The sequence below is a fragment of the Rhinatrema bivittatum genome, chromosome 5 (assembly GCF_901001135.1).
Source record: "Rhinatrema bivittatum chromosome 5, aRhiBiv1.1, whole genome shotgun sequence".
In the NCBI taxonomy this organism is placed as follows: Eukaryota; Metazoa; Chordata; class Amphibia; order Gymnophiona; family Rhinatrematidae; genus Rhinatrema; species Rhinatrema bivittatum.
The window spans coordinates 214,864,116-214,881,479 of NC_042619.1; positions in this window are offsets into that span (position 1 = coordinate 214,864,116).

Genomic DNA, 17,364 nt, shown 5'->3' on the forward strand with positions numbered 1-17,364 from the left:
TTTTCTTGATTGACTGCCATTTTAATTACTAAATATTATGTGATATGTCTGCTGTTTTGAAATATTTTATTGGTGTTTGGAGAATTTAAAATAATTTTAATGAATTTTTAATTGTTGGATATTATTCTGTTCATAGTTATTGTGAAACATTTATTCTGCTTATTAGTATAGTTATACAATTATTTCTGTGTTGGGATCTATAGCTGCTTGGCTAGTTCTGTTTTCCTAATAGGAGGTGTATTGGTGTTTAGGGCCTGATTTAATATTTGTAGTGTTGCCTTTTCATAGGTAGGGTTGTTACTGTTTGAGTGCATTCCATAATCCAAGTGTAACTGTGTGCGGATTAGTTTATGTGCATTACTGCAGATCCTGGGAGTGTTAGGTCAGTTCTGTGTATGTGACCGAGGTGAGGTATTTTATGTATCAGTCTTATTTGTTGTATTTTCTCAAGAGGACATGCATTAGTGATAAACTGCTGTCTTTTGATAAGTAGGGCTATTGAGCCTGGTAGTTGGAGTTTGTGTTGCTGTTACTGAGATGACACTAGAACCAGAATATATTTTTTGTAAGGTGAGTTGTACGGGGAATGTCATAATTCTGCTTTACATCCATAATTGTGGGTCAGGGGGATGCAAACTGTACTTTTACATTTAGCCCTATGATGGTCATGTGTTCAGTGTATCACGCATGTGAGAACCATCTGGCAGGTGTGCCCCGACAGAAAAAAGGTTGAGAACCACTGCCTTAAGCTATTAGCTGGTCTTCTTATAGAGATATAAATAGTTGACTAGTGTGAAGGCCTTATAAAGGGTCTCTCTCCCCCCTCCCCCCCCCCCAATAATAATAGGTATCTTATGGGCACTTCACGAGCTGTGAAACAGAAGTATTGTGGGGTGCGGTAAAGTTGTTGCACCCCACAATACTACCTATGCGAAGCGCCTTGTTAGGCATTATCCATGCGTTATAGCATTTTGATGAATCTAGGGGAATATTTGAGATGTTTCCCTACTACAAATCATATACTTACTGTGAGAGCTGGTTGTATGTGAGTGTATATATACCTCCTAAAAGCAGAGCATAGTCTTGTTTAAAATTGAATTATGATGCTTTGGGAAATCAAGCTTTGCCTTCTTCAGGAATGTGTTCAAGGTACTTAAGTTTAAATGTGATGAAATCTTTTCTTAGGGTGTGGAGAGGGACTAGGAAGTATCTTAATAAAATCTCTACCTCTCTCCTGCAGAGGGACCGCCTTGACAGCTCTGGTCTGCAGGAATTAAAGGATTTCACATCAGAGGACTTCCTGGAATTGATTGGGTACTAGGGCTCTTCTGGTGTAGGGGTACTTTGAAAAAATTCTCCTATAAAGTTATCATTACTGCACTGTGAAATTGCACTGATCAGACTTGTAAAAACTATCCAAGGTTACGGACATGACATATTATACTGGGATCTAGAATGAATGCTAAAAATAAAGTATGTCAAAGTTCAACATGAAGTTTCGTTCCTGCCTTCTGGGCTCAATTTATAAGAAATCACATGATATACAAGAATTCAATCCTATTAACATATGAGATAAAATTATAATGCCAATTAGGAAAATGTTATGCAAACAAATTAGCTCATTGGTATGTTAATTGGACCTATATAATCCATTGTGTCAATACTCTCAGAGACTGTTTCTAAATTGCTTTGCTGGTAATCTTGCACTCTCTTGGAATATCTCATACTTGCTGCAATGACTGTGCTAAGGAAGAGGAGAAAAAAAAATAAACAGAAAAATCTAAGAGTAGATGTATGTTAGTTGTGAATGAAGATTCATGGTGCTGGATTCCAGCTTTGGTTTCAACTGAACTGGTTAAGATCAAAGCAGAAGAAACTCTGCCAACTTCCCTTCCCAAAAAAATTTACAAATAGAATGAAAACAGCAGTAGCAGAGCCAAAGAAACACGCAGACTAATATTTTAAGCCACCTAGTCCAGTGGTTCGCAAACCTACCTTATTGACTTCACAAGCCAATCAGGTTTTTATGGTATCCACAATCAATACACATGAGAGAAAATGGCATATCATTCTGGATATCCCAAAACTCCAACTGATTGTGGGGTAAACAGAACTGGTTTGGGAATGACTAATCTATCAGTAGTGCTGTTCTCCTAGGACAAGCAGGATAGTAGTCCTCACATGTGGGTGATATCATCGGATGAAGCCCAGCACAGAAAATTTCTGTCAAAGTTTCTAGAAGCTTTGACCTGCACACTGAGCATGCCACTATCTACGCGTCCATGCGAGGACCCCCTTCAGTCTCTTCTATTCCGCGGTGCAGTTGCCTCGCGGAGCTCCAAACTTTTGTTTTGCTGAAAAGTACAGTGTTTTTTTTCCGGTTCCGTCGTCAGGTCCCCCTTTGCAGTTGGTGCCTCCTCGGCATGATAGGTTCAAATTGCTGTTTTTTCGCTTATTTGCGGTCAATTCCTGGCACTTTGTCTCTCGGTGACCAGCTGGTGTCGTCTGGCTTTCATCGGTACCTCCAGTGCCCGCAAACCATATCCATCACAAATCCTGCATCGCCACCGGTCGCTGTTGGCGCATGGCTCTGGTTCTGATGTGGTGCTGGCCACACCACCACCGAAGCGACCCCGGCCATCGAGGCCCCATCCTCTGATGTCCCCGGGAGTCCTAGGCATTCCCCACAGATATCGGTGCTGAGCACCGAGCCACCTCGGAGACCCGGTGACAACTCTCCTCTCCCTCAGTCCTGGTCTCCCCAGACTTTCAGGAGGAGTTGGACTGCAGGGTGCAGACCGCTCCGTAGAGCTCCGAGCACCGCATCAAGCCACCTGCACCACTGGCCCCCATATCTGTGCCGGAGCCTCCGATGTCTATCCTAGCACCTCTGCTTGAGTGTCTGGATGTCCTCTTAGGTGCCCTATAATGCAACCGGTGTCCGAGGGACCTTCAATTCCCCAGCGGCCACCGATGCCCCCCTCCGGAGCGATGCCTACCATCGGGTCCTCCGAGGAGGAAGATGCGGCTGGTGCCACGCTCCCGAGACCTCGGTTCCCTGAGCTTTTACTGTGTCCTTCTGGCCTCCGGTCCTTCCCTCGATGCCAGGGGAACAGTCGATTCCCATGGGTCCCATTGAGACCTCCGAAACCAGAGCCCAGGGGTGATATCCCCCCACAGTCACAGTGGACCCTGCAGGCACAGTGACAACAGGCCTCCCAGGACCTCAAGACGTCACTCTTGGTCACAGAGCCTTTGAGGATGTCCCTGTCCTGGTGGGAGAACATCTTCAACCTGCAGCATGGAATTCCCCTCCAGGCGGCACCGCCTCAGGTGCTACTTACAACCGATGCATCTCCTCAGGGATGGGGAACCCATGTGGACGGCCTCTGCACACTGGATCACCCCGAAGCCCACTGCCAAATAAAAGTCTTGGAGCTTTGGGCGATTCTCTATGCTCTGTGGGCATTCAGGGACCAGTTGTCCCACAAGGAAGTCTTGATCAGGATGGACAACCAGGTAGCAATGTGTTATATCTACAAACAGGGAGACACAGAGTCTTTCTTCCTCTGCTGTGAGGCAGTACAGGTGTGGTCCTGGGCTCTGTCGCAGGGCATGTCACTCTGAGCAACATACCTGCCAAGGACGCTAAATGTGCTAGCAGACCAGTTGAGCCGCTCCTTTCAGCCACACGACTGGTCCCTCAATCTGGGGGTGGTGGCCAGAATCTTCCATCAGTGGGGTACTCCAGATGTGGATCTTTTCACCTCCCCTTGCAACCACAAGGTGAGCAGCTTCTGCTCCCTTTTACCAATGGGAAGACTTCTGGCCTGCGAAGCATTCTCCCTTCAGTGGGGGAAGGGCCCGCAGCACGCATGCCCTCCTCTCCTGTTTCTCTTGAAGACCCTGCTGAAGCTTCAACAGGATGGGTGGACCATGATTCTTGTGGTGCCTTATTGGCCCCAACAGTTCTGGTTCCCTCACCTTCGGGATCTGTCGATCAGGGACCCCATTCGGCAGGGGTCTGCGCCCGATCAGAACCAGGGCGCCCTGTGCCACACAAACCTCCGGGTGCTGGCACTCACGGCATGGATGTTGAGAGCATAATTCTCCAGTCCCTGAACCTTTCGGCCAGAGTCTCCCAGGTTCTGGTGCCTCTAGAAAGCCTTCTACCAGGAAGTCCTACAGTTCGAAGTGAAGATGATTCTCCATCTGTTGTGCGGGGCATGCACTGGGTCCATTCACATGCCGCCTTCCCAAACTGCTGGACTACTTGTGGCACCTTTCACAGTTTGGGCTCCAAACCAGCTCAGTCAGGGTCCATCTCAGCGCGGTTGGCGCATACCATAGAGGCATCACTAGCACACCAATATCAGCGCATCCCTGGGTGGATCATTTTATGAGGGGCTTACTTCAGTTGAAGCTCCCTCTTTGGCCCTACTGTGTCTTGGGACCTTAACGTTGCCCTGGCACGGCTCATGCGTCCTCCCTTCGAGCTACTACGTTCCTGCAATCCAAAGTTCTTCACCTGGAAAGTAATTTTCCTAGTGGCAATTACTTCAGCTAGTAGAGTCAGTGAGCTTCAAGCCTTTGTCATGAACCCGGCATACACACGCTTTTTTTCCATGATTGTGTGGTCTTGTGTATGCACCCGAAGTTCCTGCCTAAGGTAGTAACTAATTTCCACATCAATCAGTCCACTGTTCTGCCTACCTTCTTTCCCAGGCCTCAATTTAACTCAGGGGAATGGGCCCTTCATACTCTGGACTGCAAGAGGGCCTTGGCTTTCTACTTAGAATGCACAGCCGGGCACACTCAGCTGTGTGTCCTTTGATCTCAATAGGCTGGGCATGACGGGGGTAAGCAGACTTTATTCAACTGGCTAGCAGATTATATTGCCTTCTGCTGACTGGCCGCATCAAAGCTCACTCTGTGTGGGCCATGGTGATGTCGGTAGCTCATCTGCAAGCAGTTTCAGTCATCAAAATTTGTCGAGCGGTTCTCTTCACATGTTTGCGGCTCACTTCTGCTTGGACAAAGATGGGTGGCAGGACAGTACATTTGGTCAGTCTGTCCTGCACAATCTTTTCCACACCAACTCTTCCAGCCTTGTGCCCTTGGTTGGTGCCAGGCAGTCTCCTGTCACCCAGAAGAGCCGCAGTTGTGTTGGGTCCGTTGGCACCTTGTTCGGCATCTGTTGGTCTCTCCTATTCCCGGAGACAGCCTGGAGCTTGGTATTCACCCACACGTGAGGACTACGATTCCTGCTTGTCCTAGGAGAAAGCGCAGTTGCTTACCTGTAACAGATGTTCTCCTAGGATAGCAGGATGTTAGTCAGGAATCCTGCTCACCTCCCCACGGAGTTGGGCTCTCCTGTTTTTATTTTATTTTTCGCTCATATTTTTATCTATGTTTTGACACTGAAGGGGGGACCTCATGTGGATGCATGGATAGTGGCATACTGGGCATGCTCAGTGTTCAGGTCAAAGCTTCTAGAAACTTTGACAAAAGTTTTCCGTGCCGGGTTCCATCCGATGATGTCACCCACATGTGAGGACTAACATCCTGCTGCTTACCTGTAACAGGAACACCTGTTACAGGTAAGCAACTGCGCTTTTTAAGTGGTGCCTGTTGGTTTATATATGGAGAAGAAGAGGTTTAACACTCCCATTTCAACTGCTATATCTATGTGAAAGTCAAGTGTGGCTTACCAATATCAGACATGATGATCAATATGAATATAACAACGAAGTCCAAAGAAGAGGTAAAGCAATGCTACTACAACACATCTACTGCTCATAAATAAAATTTACTACTGCAACCACACCAATACAATTGTTTTGTGACTATATGAAAAAAAAAAAACTGTCTGTGAAAAGAACTTTTTTCAAAAATATTTTTTAAAATATGTATAAGACCTTCAAAGAGCGGTAAGATGCTATAAGTATGACATGCATTTTGCACTTTTTTGTTTATACCGCTAAAAGCTATCTGTCCAGTATTTTTTTTTTTAAAACTTTTTAGTTATAACCACACCAACATACAAAATGCATAGGTTCACCATTAAATGCATAAACTCACACCTAACTAATATAGCAATTCATAATCCAGATTGCATGTACATCTTTTTCACACCACCAGTTCAAGTTCAGCTTTGCCATCTAGTTACCAAAAGATAACTAGCCCCTCAGTGAATTCTGTATTTTGCCATGTCCAGTACAGACCCCACTCTGCACTTAAATCTCGCAACATATAAGTAAGTTTTTCCATCTAAGCAATGTCAGCCACCTTGCTCTTCCAATAAGACTGCATAGGGGATCTCTTCCATAACTGAGCCACTGTCAAGCATGCTGCATGCAAAAAATGACCCACCGACCTACGGTTCCCAGGCATACTGGACCTGTCATGCCAGTGCCCCATCAGACACAGAGCAGAGTTTGGTACCAAACTCTGGGCACAAATTTCTCCAATACAGTTGGAGGAAGCAACATCACCATTCAAGATGGACGTCTAAGCCCGATCTCTGCCTCCTCCACTATAAAATAGCAAACTTTATACCAATCGCTCCATAAGAAACTTACCAAAATTTGCCAAAGTCAGCGCAGAGAGGAACACAGATCATGACAGGGAAAAAAAATTCAGTCGATCTGGCAAAATTTTCCTATGATTTATTTATTATTTTTATATACCGACATTCGATCTCAATCGAGATATCACACCATGATGCTGGAGGATCTTGTTTTGTGGTCTTGTCGGGGGACTCAAGCGTGGCGGGCCATGTGCCGCCGCAGGAGGAGACCAGACCCCAGATCCCAGACCCCAGACCCGACTTTAGAGACTCCAACAAAAATTGATTTTAATAAATGGTTTGACAGGATCTGGAGTGATATTCGCTCTCTTAGAGAAGATGTACAGGCTAATATTGAAAGCTTCCGGTCAGTTCTGCGAGACCTTGGCAATCGGGTAGAGGAGACGGAAGGGACGCTTGAAACGCATGGCACGCAATTAATTGCGATTATTGAGGAAATCGCCAAATTAAAAAACTGCCAGGTTTTCCAGATCCTCCTAAAATGGAGGATCTGGAAAACAGATCCAGGAGGGCCAATATCAAGATCAGAGGTCTTCCTGAAACCCCCGAATTCACGGATACGATGTCAGTGGTCAGGAAGGTATGCTCTATGCTTGGCCCTCTTAGCTTCGGACCTGGGACAGAGTATGGAGGTGCACCTTTGCACAGACATTGTGAATGAGAGGGCTCACAGAGCCCTGGGAAACTCCCCACGTAACACGTCCAAAGATATTATTGCCTATATGCATAGTTTCCTCATAAAAGAAGATCTTATGAGATGTGCCTGTTGGGTCAGCCCCTTCAGCTGGGAGGGCCATGAGTTGCAGATCTTTAATGATTTAGCGCCAGCTACCCTGCGGCGGAGGAGAGCATTGCAACCTCTTACGATGGCGCTAAGAACAGAAAATGTCAGATACTGATGGCTTTACCCCTGGGGATTGGCGTTTACCTTACATGGAGTCACCACGCAGGTGAAAACAGTGGAAGAAGTTGTTCCTATCTTGCAAGCGGCTGGAATAGCAATGCCCCGAGGGGAGAAACCGGTGATGAAATCCAGCATGCTAGCCCTGCCAAAATGGCAAAGGGTAGGGAAGGGAGGCCATCATCTCATTAGGCACCCTGCAAGTAATGTCAGCCCGACCCTGGATGAGCCGGCATGAAATTGAAATTTAAAGACTCCATTTTCTCATCCTTGGCAGGGAAATATCACTTGGGACATTTCTCATTTTATAACTGGACGAATGGCCTGGTATAGCTGAAGATCATGGTATAGGAGGAGCAAGGGCGAGAGGCCGGACACCCAGCTTGACTGGCCACAGTAAAATGCAGAGTCCATTTAGGGGTCTCCCGCCATGGGACTTGAACTGAGTTCTTTTTCAACAGTTTATGTTATTATGGTTAATCTGGTTTTATAAGGATTGTTATACAGGGTAGAAGGGTAGGTGGGTACACTGCTATAGGAACTAGACTAATGGAGCACAATTGATAATAAGTGGAGGAGGGATAGACCTGCTATCCTCCCTTAGCTAGAGGTTTACCTAAATGGTGGACAGGGACGTAGGGGGGCAGGGGAGAAGGAGAGGGGATCAAGGGGGATGACTGTGGGGAAGGAGGGATGGGGAGGGGGGATAGGGAAGGTGATGGCAGGGATACTTTGTGGATGATAGTATGGGAGGGGGGTTACTAGAAGGATGAGTGGAGGTGTGGGGGAACAGTATTACCTATGTGAAAGACGGGCCCCTTGGGACATGGCTCATTTGCAGCCAGACAAGAGTGCAAAAGGAAGGATGCAATCTGGGTTGAATGGCTGAGATCAAATGTATTTCTCTGAATGTTAAAGGACTTAACTCCCCTTACAAATGCCAAATGCGCTTTAAAGAGCTCCAGAGATTACAGGCCTCAATAGCATTCATCCAAGAGACCCATCTCAGATGCAGAGATGAAAGATTACTATATTAAAAAAAATAAAAATACCCCATACAGTATTTTGCCCCGACCACACCCCATAATAAATACCGTGGAGTGGGGATCCTTTTCTCTCAGCAACTTGTGGTCCATATACAGGATCAATATAGGGATCCAGATGGCAAATTTCTGATCTTATGGGTTACCCTGCATAACTCTCAATTGGTGATAGTTAGTATTCATTGTTCTCCATCCTTACAGGCGGAGACAATACGAGAGGTGGGTAAACGGCTGGAGGTCTATCCTGGGGATAGCTTAGTTATTACAGGAGATTTTAATGTTTCATTGGACCAGAGGCTGGGTACTTCTACACAAGCACTTGGAGGGCAAGGGAAACCAAGACAAGTTTTAAAGCAGTTGTTGAAGGATCGTCAATTAGTGGATATCTGGCGGTTAAGATGCCCACACAGCCGGAATTATACATACTATTCACATTCCCACAATTCTTATACACACATTGATGAGTTTCTAATATCAAAATATCTTATAGCTAGAACTGGAGATGCGGATGGTGGCAGAGGCCTCCGAAACTGCTCCCGGGCCGGGGAATGGCCCTCTCAATTGTTGGCCCTTCACTCTGGAACTCCCTGCTCCAAACCTGCGCCTCGAACCATGTGCTATCAAATTTAAAAAGAAGTTAAAAACTTGGTTATTTAAACGAGCCTATCCGGAATAGTCTTCTACACAAAATGTCTTCCCATGTGCGTCTATATTATGATACTACTAACCTTATGTTAAGGATCTCTATGTTCATTTGTTGTTGTTAACCTATTTTCCACGCTGCACTTATTTTATTCCACTCCCAGTTCCTGTTAACATGTACTTTCAACCCTGCTGTTGAAATGTAAACCGGTGTGATGTCCCTACTAATACTGGTATATAAAAGTCTTTAAATAAATAAATAAATAAATAGAGTGTATAACATGGTTCGATCATGCCCCAGTCTTCTGGACATTATTAGGACACCCAGGGGAGGAGGGTGGCAAGTTTTGGAGACTAAATGACCTCTTGAAACTTAAACCCTCTATCAAGAAAGGATGGATGAGGTCCTAGAGGACTATTTTAGGTTAAATAAGGGGGAGGAGGTATCTCCCATGTCAGTTTGGGAAGGCATGAGGGTGGTCTTCAGGGTCCATCTGATAGCTTTGAGTACTTATCACAAGAAACAAATGAATAGTAGAAGGAAGGCTCTATTAATAGAACAGGGTAAATTGGAAACCAGACAAACATAATCTGGGGTCTATCCGGGCCAGGGTCCTGAGTAAGAAGCAAGAAGAAATAGCAGTATTAGATACTGCGGCGATCGCACATCGATCGGATCTCCTAAAGCAACAATACTACAAATTTGGGGATAACAATAGCAGGCTCTTAGTAAGCTGGTTGTGCACCAAGCAGCTTAAAGAATTGATCTATCACATAAAAGCAGGATCTGGAGAAAAAGAAAATTACTTACCTGCTAATTTTCGTTCCTGTAGTACTAGGATCAGTCCAGACGGTGGGTTATGTCCCCCGTCCAGCAGATGGAGTCAGAGTAAAACTTCGAGGGTGCTGGTATATAAACTGGTGCACCCTCCTAGATCCTCAGTATCGAGAATATCAAAGCCAAGCCAGAAAACTGGACAGACCAAGGATGATGGATCAAGCATAACTCAACCAAAAGATTGAAACTGTGAACAAATTTATGCAACATGCAATGAGAACTGTCAAACATAACAACCCACAAAAGACAACTACCCCCGAGAGGGAAGGAGCAGCGAACAGAAGGACAGTAGAGAATAGTCGAGCAGGTTCACACCGGGTGGGCGTCTGGACTGATCCTAGTACTACAGGAACGAAAATTAGCAGGTAAGAAGTAATTTTCTTTTCCCTGTACGTACAGGATCAGTCCAGATGGTGGGATGTACCAAAGCTTCCCTACACCGGGTGGGTCCCTGAGAACCCTGCTCGAAGTACCCTGTCCCCAAATGAACCAGACTCTGTCACCGGTACATGGAGTCGGTAGTGGCTGGCAAAAGTGTGGAGAGACTTCCAAGTTGCCGCCCGGCAGATTTCTTGTATGGAGACGAGCTGAGACTCTGCATGGGAAGTGGCCTGGGCTCGCAACGAATGCGCCTTGATACCCACCGGAGGATCCTTCCCGGAACCAATGTAAGCAGCAGCCACCGCCTCCTTGAGCCAGCGCGCGATGGTAGTCTTGGACGCCTGCCGGCCCTTTCTAGCACCAGACCAGAGGACAAAGAGATGGTCGGAGAGTCGAAAGTCATTCGTCACCTCCAAATAGCGAAGAAGCGCTCGTTTGACGTCCAGGCACCGAAGCGCCGCAGGGGCGTCCCCTGGGAAGGCTGGAAGTTCCACCACCTGGTTCATGTGAAACGAGGAGACCACCTTAGGCAAGAACGAAGGAACCGTCCGCAGGGAAACCCCGGAGTCCGTGAACCGCAGGAAGGGCTCCCTGCACGACAGCGCCTGTAGCTCCGAGATATGCCTTGCCGAGGCTATTGCAACCAGGAAAATAGTCTTTAAGGTGACGTCCTTGATGGAAGCGTGACGCAAAGGCTCGAAGGGGAGACCACCCAGGGCTCTCAGCACCAAGTTGAGATTCCAGGAGGAACAGAGAGGACGCACCGGCGGCCGCAAGTGCTTAACTCCCCTGAGGAACCGGGATATATCTGGATGAGACGATGGATCCGGCCTGCCGGAAGCGCGAGCCAAGGACGCGAGGGCCGACATCTGCACTCGGAGCGAATTGTAGGAAAGACCCTTTTCCAGCCCGTCCTGCAAAAACGCCAGGATGTGATGGCGGGAAGCTGCGGTTGCGAGGGCCCCCCGCGCCGAGCACCAAACTTCAAAGACCTTCCAGACCCTCACATAGGCGACAGACGTTGAAGCCTTATGCGCCTTGAGGAGTGTGTCCACCACGGGAATAGCGTAGCCCTTGTTCAGGAGCGCCCTCCTCTCAAAAGCCACGCCGCAAGACAGAAGGGTTCCGCCTGTTCCAAAAATACTGGGCCCTGATGCAGAAGACGTGGAAGGTGCGCGAGTCGGAGTGGACCGTCCACCGACACGCCGAGCAGATCTGCAAACCATGGACGCCGCGGCCATTCCGGAGCCACTACGATGACCTGACCGTGGTGCCGCTCCACCCTCCGTATCACCTTTCCCACCAGTGGCCAGGGGGGAAAGACAAAGTAGAATCTGAGAGGGCCAGGGGAGAGCCAGAGCATCGACGCCTTCCGCGCTCCCTTCTGCGGCTGAAGAAACGAGGAGCCTTTGCGTTGGCGGCGGACGCCATGAGATCCATCGCCGGCGTCCCCCACCGGCGGGAGATGAGCGACATCGCCTCGTCGGAGAGAGACCACTCCCCCGGATCCAACGCTTGACGACTCAGAAAGTCTGCTTGAATGTTGTCCACCCCGGCAATGTGGGATGCCGCCAGTTGATCCAGGAAATGCTCCGCCCACGCCATCAGGCGCGCGGCCTCCCACGCGACAAGGCGGCTCCTGGTGCCCCCCTGTCGGTTGACGTATGCCACCGTCGTCGCATTGTCTGAGAGGACTCGAACCGCTCGCCCCCTGATCAGAGGCAGGAACTGCACCAGGGCTAGACGAACCGGCCTGGTCTCCAAGCGGTTGATTGACCAGGTAGACTGATCCCCTGTCCACCTGCCCTGAGCCGAGCTCCGGAGACACACTGCTCCCCAACCGGACAGACTGGCATCGGTAGTGACCACTACCCAGTCCGGCGTTTCCAGGGAACATCCTTGAGCTAGGTTCCTGGGGTCCAGCCACCACCTCAGGCTGGACCTGGCGGCCGGGGGAAGCGGGAGAATCGCCTGGTAGTCCTGAGAGACTGGTTTCCATCTCGAGAGCAAGGACATTTGCAGAGGCCGCAGGTGTGCAAAGGCTCAGGGCACCAAGCTGATCGCAAACGCCATGGAACCCAGGACTTGGAGATAGTCCCACGCCGTGTGTGTCTGAAGAGACGCAAACCGGATGATTTGATCCCGCAGAGATTGAGCCTTGTCCAGACGCAGGAAGACCTTGCCCAGAGCCGTGTCGAACCGCGCTCCCAGAAAATCCAACTGTTGGGCTGGCCGCAGGCTGCTCTTGCTGAAGTTCACCACCCAGCCAAGGGACTGAAGGAAAGACACCACCCTGTCGACCGCCGCCCGTCCCTGCGACAGAGACTTCGCACGAATGAGCCAGTCGTCCAAGTAAGGGTGAACCAAAATGCCTTCCTTCCGGAGCGCGGCCGCTACCACCACCATAATCTTTGTGAAGGTTCTGGGCGCGGTTGCCAGGCCGAAGGGCAGCGCCTGGAACTGAAAATGTTGACCCAAGATTTTGAAATGAAGGAATCTGTGATGGGCCGGATGAATAGGGATATGTAGGTAAGCTTCCGTGAGGTCGAGGGAAGCTAAGAACTCCCCTTGATGAACCGCCGCAATGACAGAGCGGAGTGTTTCCATGCGAAACTTGGAGACCCGGAGCACCTTGTTGATTTCCTTGAGGTCCAGAATGGGACGAAAGGCTCCGTCCTTTTTGGGAACCACGAAGTAAATCGAATAATGCCCCGAGCCCACCTCTCCTTAGGGGACGGGCGAGATGGCTCCCAGGGTCAGCAGCCTGTCCAGCGTGTGCTGCACCCCCTGGCGCTTGAGACTTGACCCGCAGGGGGAGAAGATGAACCGATCCCTGGGAGCCCGCACAAATTCCAACGCGTAACCGTCTCTTACGATATCCAGGACCCATTGGTCCGTGGTGATGTTGGTCCATTCCTCGCAAAACAAAGCGATGCGACCTCCAATCCGGGGCAGCGAGGAGTGGACTGGCCTGGCATCATTGTGAAGGCTTGCCTGAGGCTCCCTGTGCCGAGGAGTCCCTGGCCGGTCTGCGACCCCGAAAGGGCTGCGTCCACGTTTGCGACCTGGTGGAAGGTGTCCTAGGGCTCTGTGTCCTGGAGCCTCGGTAACGCCTCTGGGCGCGGTAGCGATTCCTGGAAGTTCCAGAGTACGAACGAAAACCACGCTGCCGGTCCTCAGGCAACCTGTGGACCAAATTTTCCCCCAGGGTCTTGATGATCTGATCAAGGTCTTCTCCAAAGAGAAACCTGCCCTTGAAGGGCAGAGCTCCCAGACTCACCTTGGAGGAGGCGTCCGCCGCCCAGTTCCTGAGCCACAGGAGTCTCCTGGCAGAGACGGCCGAGGCCATGGTCCTTGCCAGGACCCTCAGCAGGTCGTGCAGAGAATCCGCCCCATAAGCAATGACCGCCTCCAGACGGTCCGCCTGGGCTGCCTCCTCGGGCGGTAACTGTTGAGAGGTGAGGAGATGTTGAACCCATCGAAGCCCGGCTCTCTGAGTCAGCGAACCGCAGATAGCCGCCCGGACCCCCAGCGCCGAGACTTCGAAGATCTTCTTGAGGGCGACCTCCAGCTTTCTATCCGAAATCTCTCGCAGCGCGGTGCCCCCTGTGACCGGGATGGTAGTTCTCTTGGTGACAGCGAACACCGCTGAATCAACCTTGGGGACCCTGAGAAGGTCCAGGAAGTCCCCCGGTAGAGGATAGAGCTTGTCCATCGCCCTGCCGACCCGAAGGGACGCCTCCGGGTTATCCCACTCTTGCACCAGAAGATGGAGAAATGAATCATGAATGGGAAATGTCTTCGCTATGGGGCGCAGGCCTGCCAAGACAGGGTCACCCTTGGAGGTAGCCGAGGCTACGGAAGGAGCCGGGGGTCCCGGGGGTTCCACGGGAGGGTCGAGGTCCAACTCCTTGAGAACGTGGGGGATGAGATCCGCCAATTCTTCTTTGCGAAAGATGTGAAGGACCCGCGGATCATCGCATTCCAGGTGCGCTGTTAAGGCCAAATCGTCATCCACCTGTGACATTGGGTCGCCCCCCAGGTTCGGCGAGGGTGACGGGCCCCCCAGGGAGAGAGGTATACTCAGGGGCAACCTGGTGCCGCCCCCTACGGTCCCCGGTACCGAAGTCATAACGCCCGAGGGCCTGGGGGCCTTGGCGGGGGGAGGAGAGAAAACTGCCCCCCCGAGGGCTCAGGCTCTGTAAATAAGCCTGGTGCATAAGCACCACAAAGTCCGCTGAAAAACTGAGCGGACCCGCCGAGGGAGGGGGCAGGGGGTCTCTGGGGAGCCCGGACGTGGAAGGCAGAGGCCCCGAATCTGAGGTCGGGGGGGCGGACGGCAAGAAATCTTCAGTGGGCTCCTCCGCGTCCGAGTCCGCGCTGCATTCCAGGTCTAAGATGGCCGCCGCTCCCGCCAAAGATGGGGGCGGGGCTAGCCCTCGAGGCCCGCGGCGCTCCGGGCGCGGCGGCGAGATTGTCGGCGGGGTGGCGCTCGTCTCCCCCCTGGGGAGACAACGACCGCATGGACCGTCCCTCGAGGTGCCCTGGCCCGGGCCTCCGCAGGACAGACAGCGCGCGCGTTGCATCGCGCGAGGCCGAAGTCGGGTGCAGCACGCCGGGAGAAGCCCCCCCCCCGGGAAAGCCTGAGATTGCAGCGCGGGAAGGGCGGGCTCGCCGTGCCCTCAGAAACCCGCCCAAAAACCCTCAACCCCAGGGGCGGCAGGGGAATGGGACCTCCTTGCCGCCTGCGGCCCCGGGGAATGAAGCGTCGCAGGGCCGCGGGGGAGGTGAGACGCCGCAACGGGAAGGAGGGGAGAGGCTGGCCCCACCAGCATCCACCTCTGAATGCGCCCAAACCTGCGCTGAAAGAAAAGGAACACAAGCAAAGAAAACTACCCCCAAGCTTACCCCTGAAGATCACAAGAAGAGGTAACTAAACGAGGTAAGAGGCAGTCCTGATGGCAGGATGATCAGGGGAGCCAAGAAAACCCGGCTCCCTTCTGACAGGAACAAAACTTTTTTTTTTTTTTTTAAATAACTTGATCCATCAACGAAAGAGAGAAGAATAAAAAGTATAAATAGCGTAATAAACACTAATTTGGGGAAACAACGAGATCCCCTCCTCACATCTGCTGGAGTCAGAGAGATACTGAGGATCTAGGAGGGTGCACCAGTTTATATACCAGCACCCTCGAAGTTTTACTCTGACTCCATCTGCTGGACGGGGGACATAACCCACCGTCTGGACTGATCCTGTTCGTACAGGGAATGCTTTCGGATCCAGAGGCTATAAGGTCTCTGTTGCAATCATATTGGGGCAGATTTTCAAAGGGGTACGCGCATAAAATACGCACGTACCGCCCGAAAACCTGCCCCAAGCTCCCACTGTGTGCGCCGAGCCTATGTTGCATAGGCTGCCAGTGCGCGCGAAGCCCCGGGACGCAAGTAAGTCCCAGGGCTTTGCTTGGGGGGCGTGGTGCCGGCCTGGGGGCATGGCCGAGACCTCCGAAACTGCTCCCGGGCCGGGGAATGGCCCGCCGGCAGCTGGCCCGGGCAGGCATAACTTTTAAAATAAAGGTAGGGGGGGGGCAATTTAGTTAGGGCTGGGGGGTGGGTTAGGTAGGGGAAGGGAAGGAAAGGTGGTGGTGGTGGTGAACAACAAAAAAATTCCCTCCGAGACCGCTCCGATTTCGGAGTGGCCTCGGAGGGAACGGGCAGCACGCGCAGGGCTCGGCATGCGCAAGGAGCACAAATGTTCACCCCCTTGCGCGTGCAGACCCCGGATTTTAAAAGATACACGCAGCTATGCGCATATCTATTAAAATCCAGCGTACTCTTGTTTGCGCAGGGTTGTGCGAACAAAAGAAGGCCTGCGTGCTTATAAAATCTACCCCATTATGAAGAACTATACACCCCGGAGGTTAGGGCAACAATGGAGGATATTACCTCTTATTTGGCGGGGATAGAACTCCCTACACTGTCAGCTACTGAGCAGAATTTATTGGGGAAGCCAAAAGTTCGAGGTTGAGTGGGCCATTAAGGATCTCAAGCCCGGCAAGGCCCCCGGTTTGGACGGGTTTACCCCACTATTTTATAAAAAAAAATATAGGACCATTTGAAGGGGTCCATTGGCACAAATGTGTAATCGTATTAGGGTTGGGGGGAAACTGTTACACTATGGCTGGTATTACAATCCTCCCTAAGTCAGGGAAGGATCCCACAAACTGTGCTTCCTATAGGCCCATTTCCTTAATTAATATTGATCTGAAGTTATTGGCAAAAATATTGGCCTTTCACCTATGGGGGAGGATAGACGGGCTAATTCATACGGACCAAGCAGGATTCATGCCAGGTTGGACGACAGCGGATATCAGGAAATTAATTGACCTGATCTACAGTTCCAAACGAGAAGGCAATCCGGCGGTACTTTTTTTTTTTTTACACTATAGACGCAGAAAAGGCTTTCGACAGAGTATTTTGGCCCTTTCTGTTTGTGGTTATGAATAAAGTTGGAGTGGGGGATTCATTTACCAAGTGGGTTAGGGAATTATATTGAGATCCTCTGGCTTGTCTAAAAATCAATCACAGTTATACACCAAGTTTTCCGGTCAAGCGGGGGACTCAGCAGGGTTGTCTGCTGTCACCGCTTTTATTTGCCCTCAGCTTGGAGCCCTTAGCGGCGGCAATACGGCATGACCCGGAGGTGCATGGTATCCCGGACAGTTTAAAACAGTACAAAATATCACTCTACGCGGATGACATTTTTTCTTTAACACACCTCTTAACCTCCCTGCATAAGGAAGAAACCTATGGGCGTCTCTTGGGTTTTCGGGTGAACCCGGACAATTCAGAAATTTTGCCAGTAAATCATGATATAGGACTAGATGGACAAAGGGCCCCCATTAGATATCTGGGAATAAATATAGGATTAGATCTGGATGGTCTAGCAAGGTGTAACTATATAGGATTA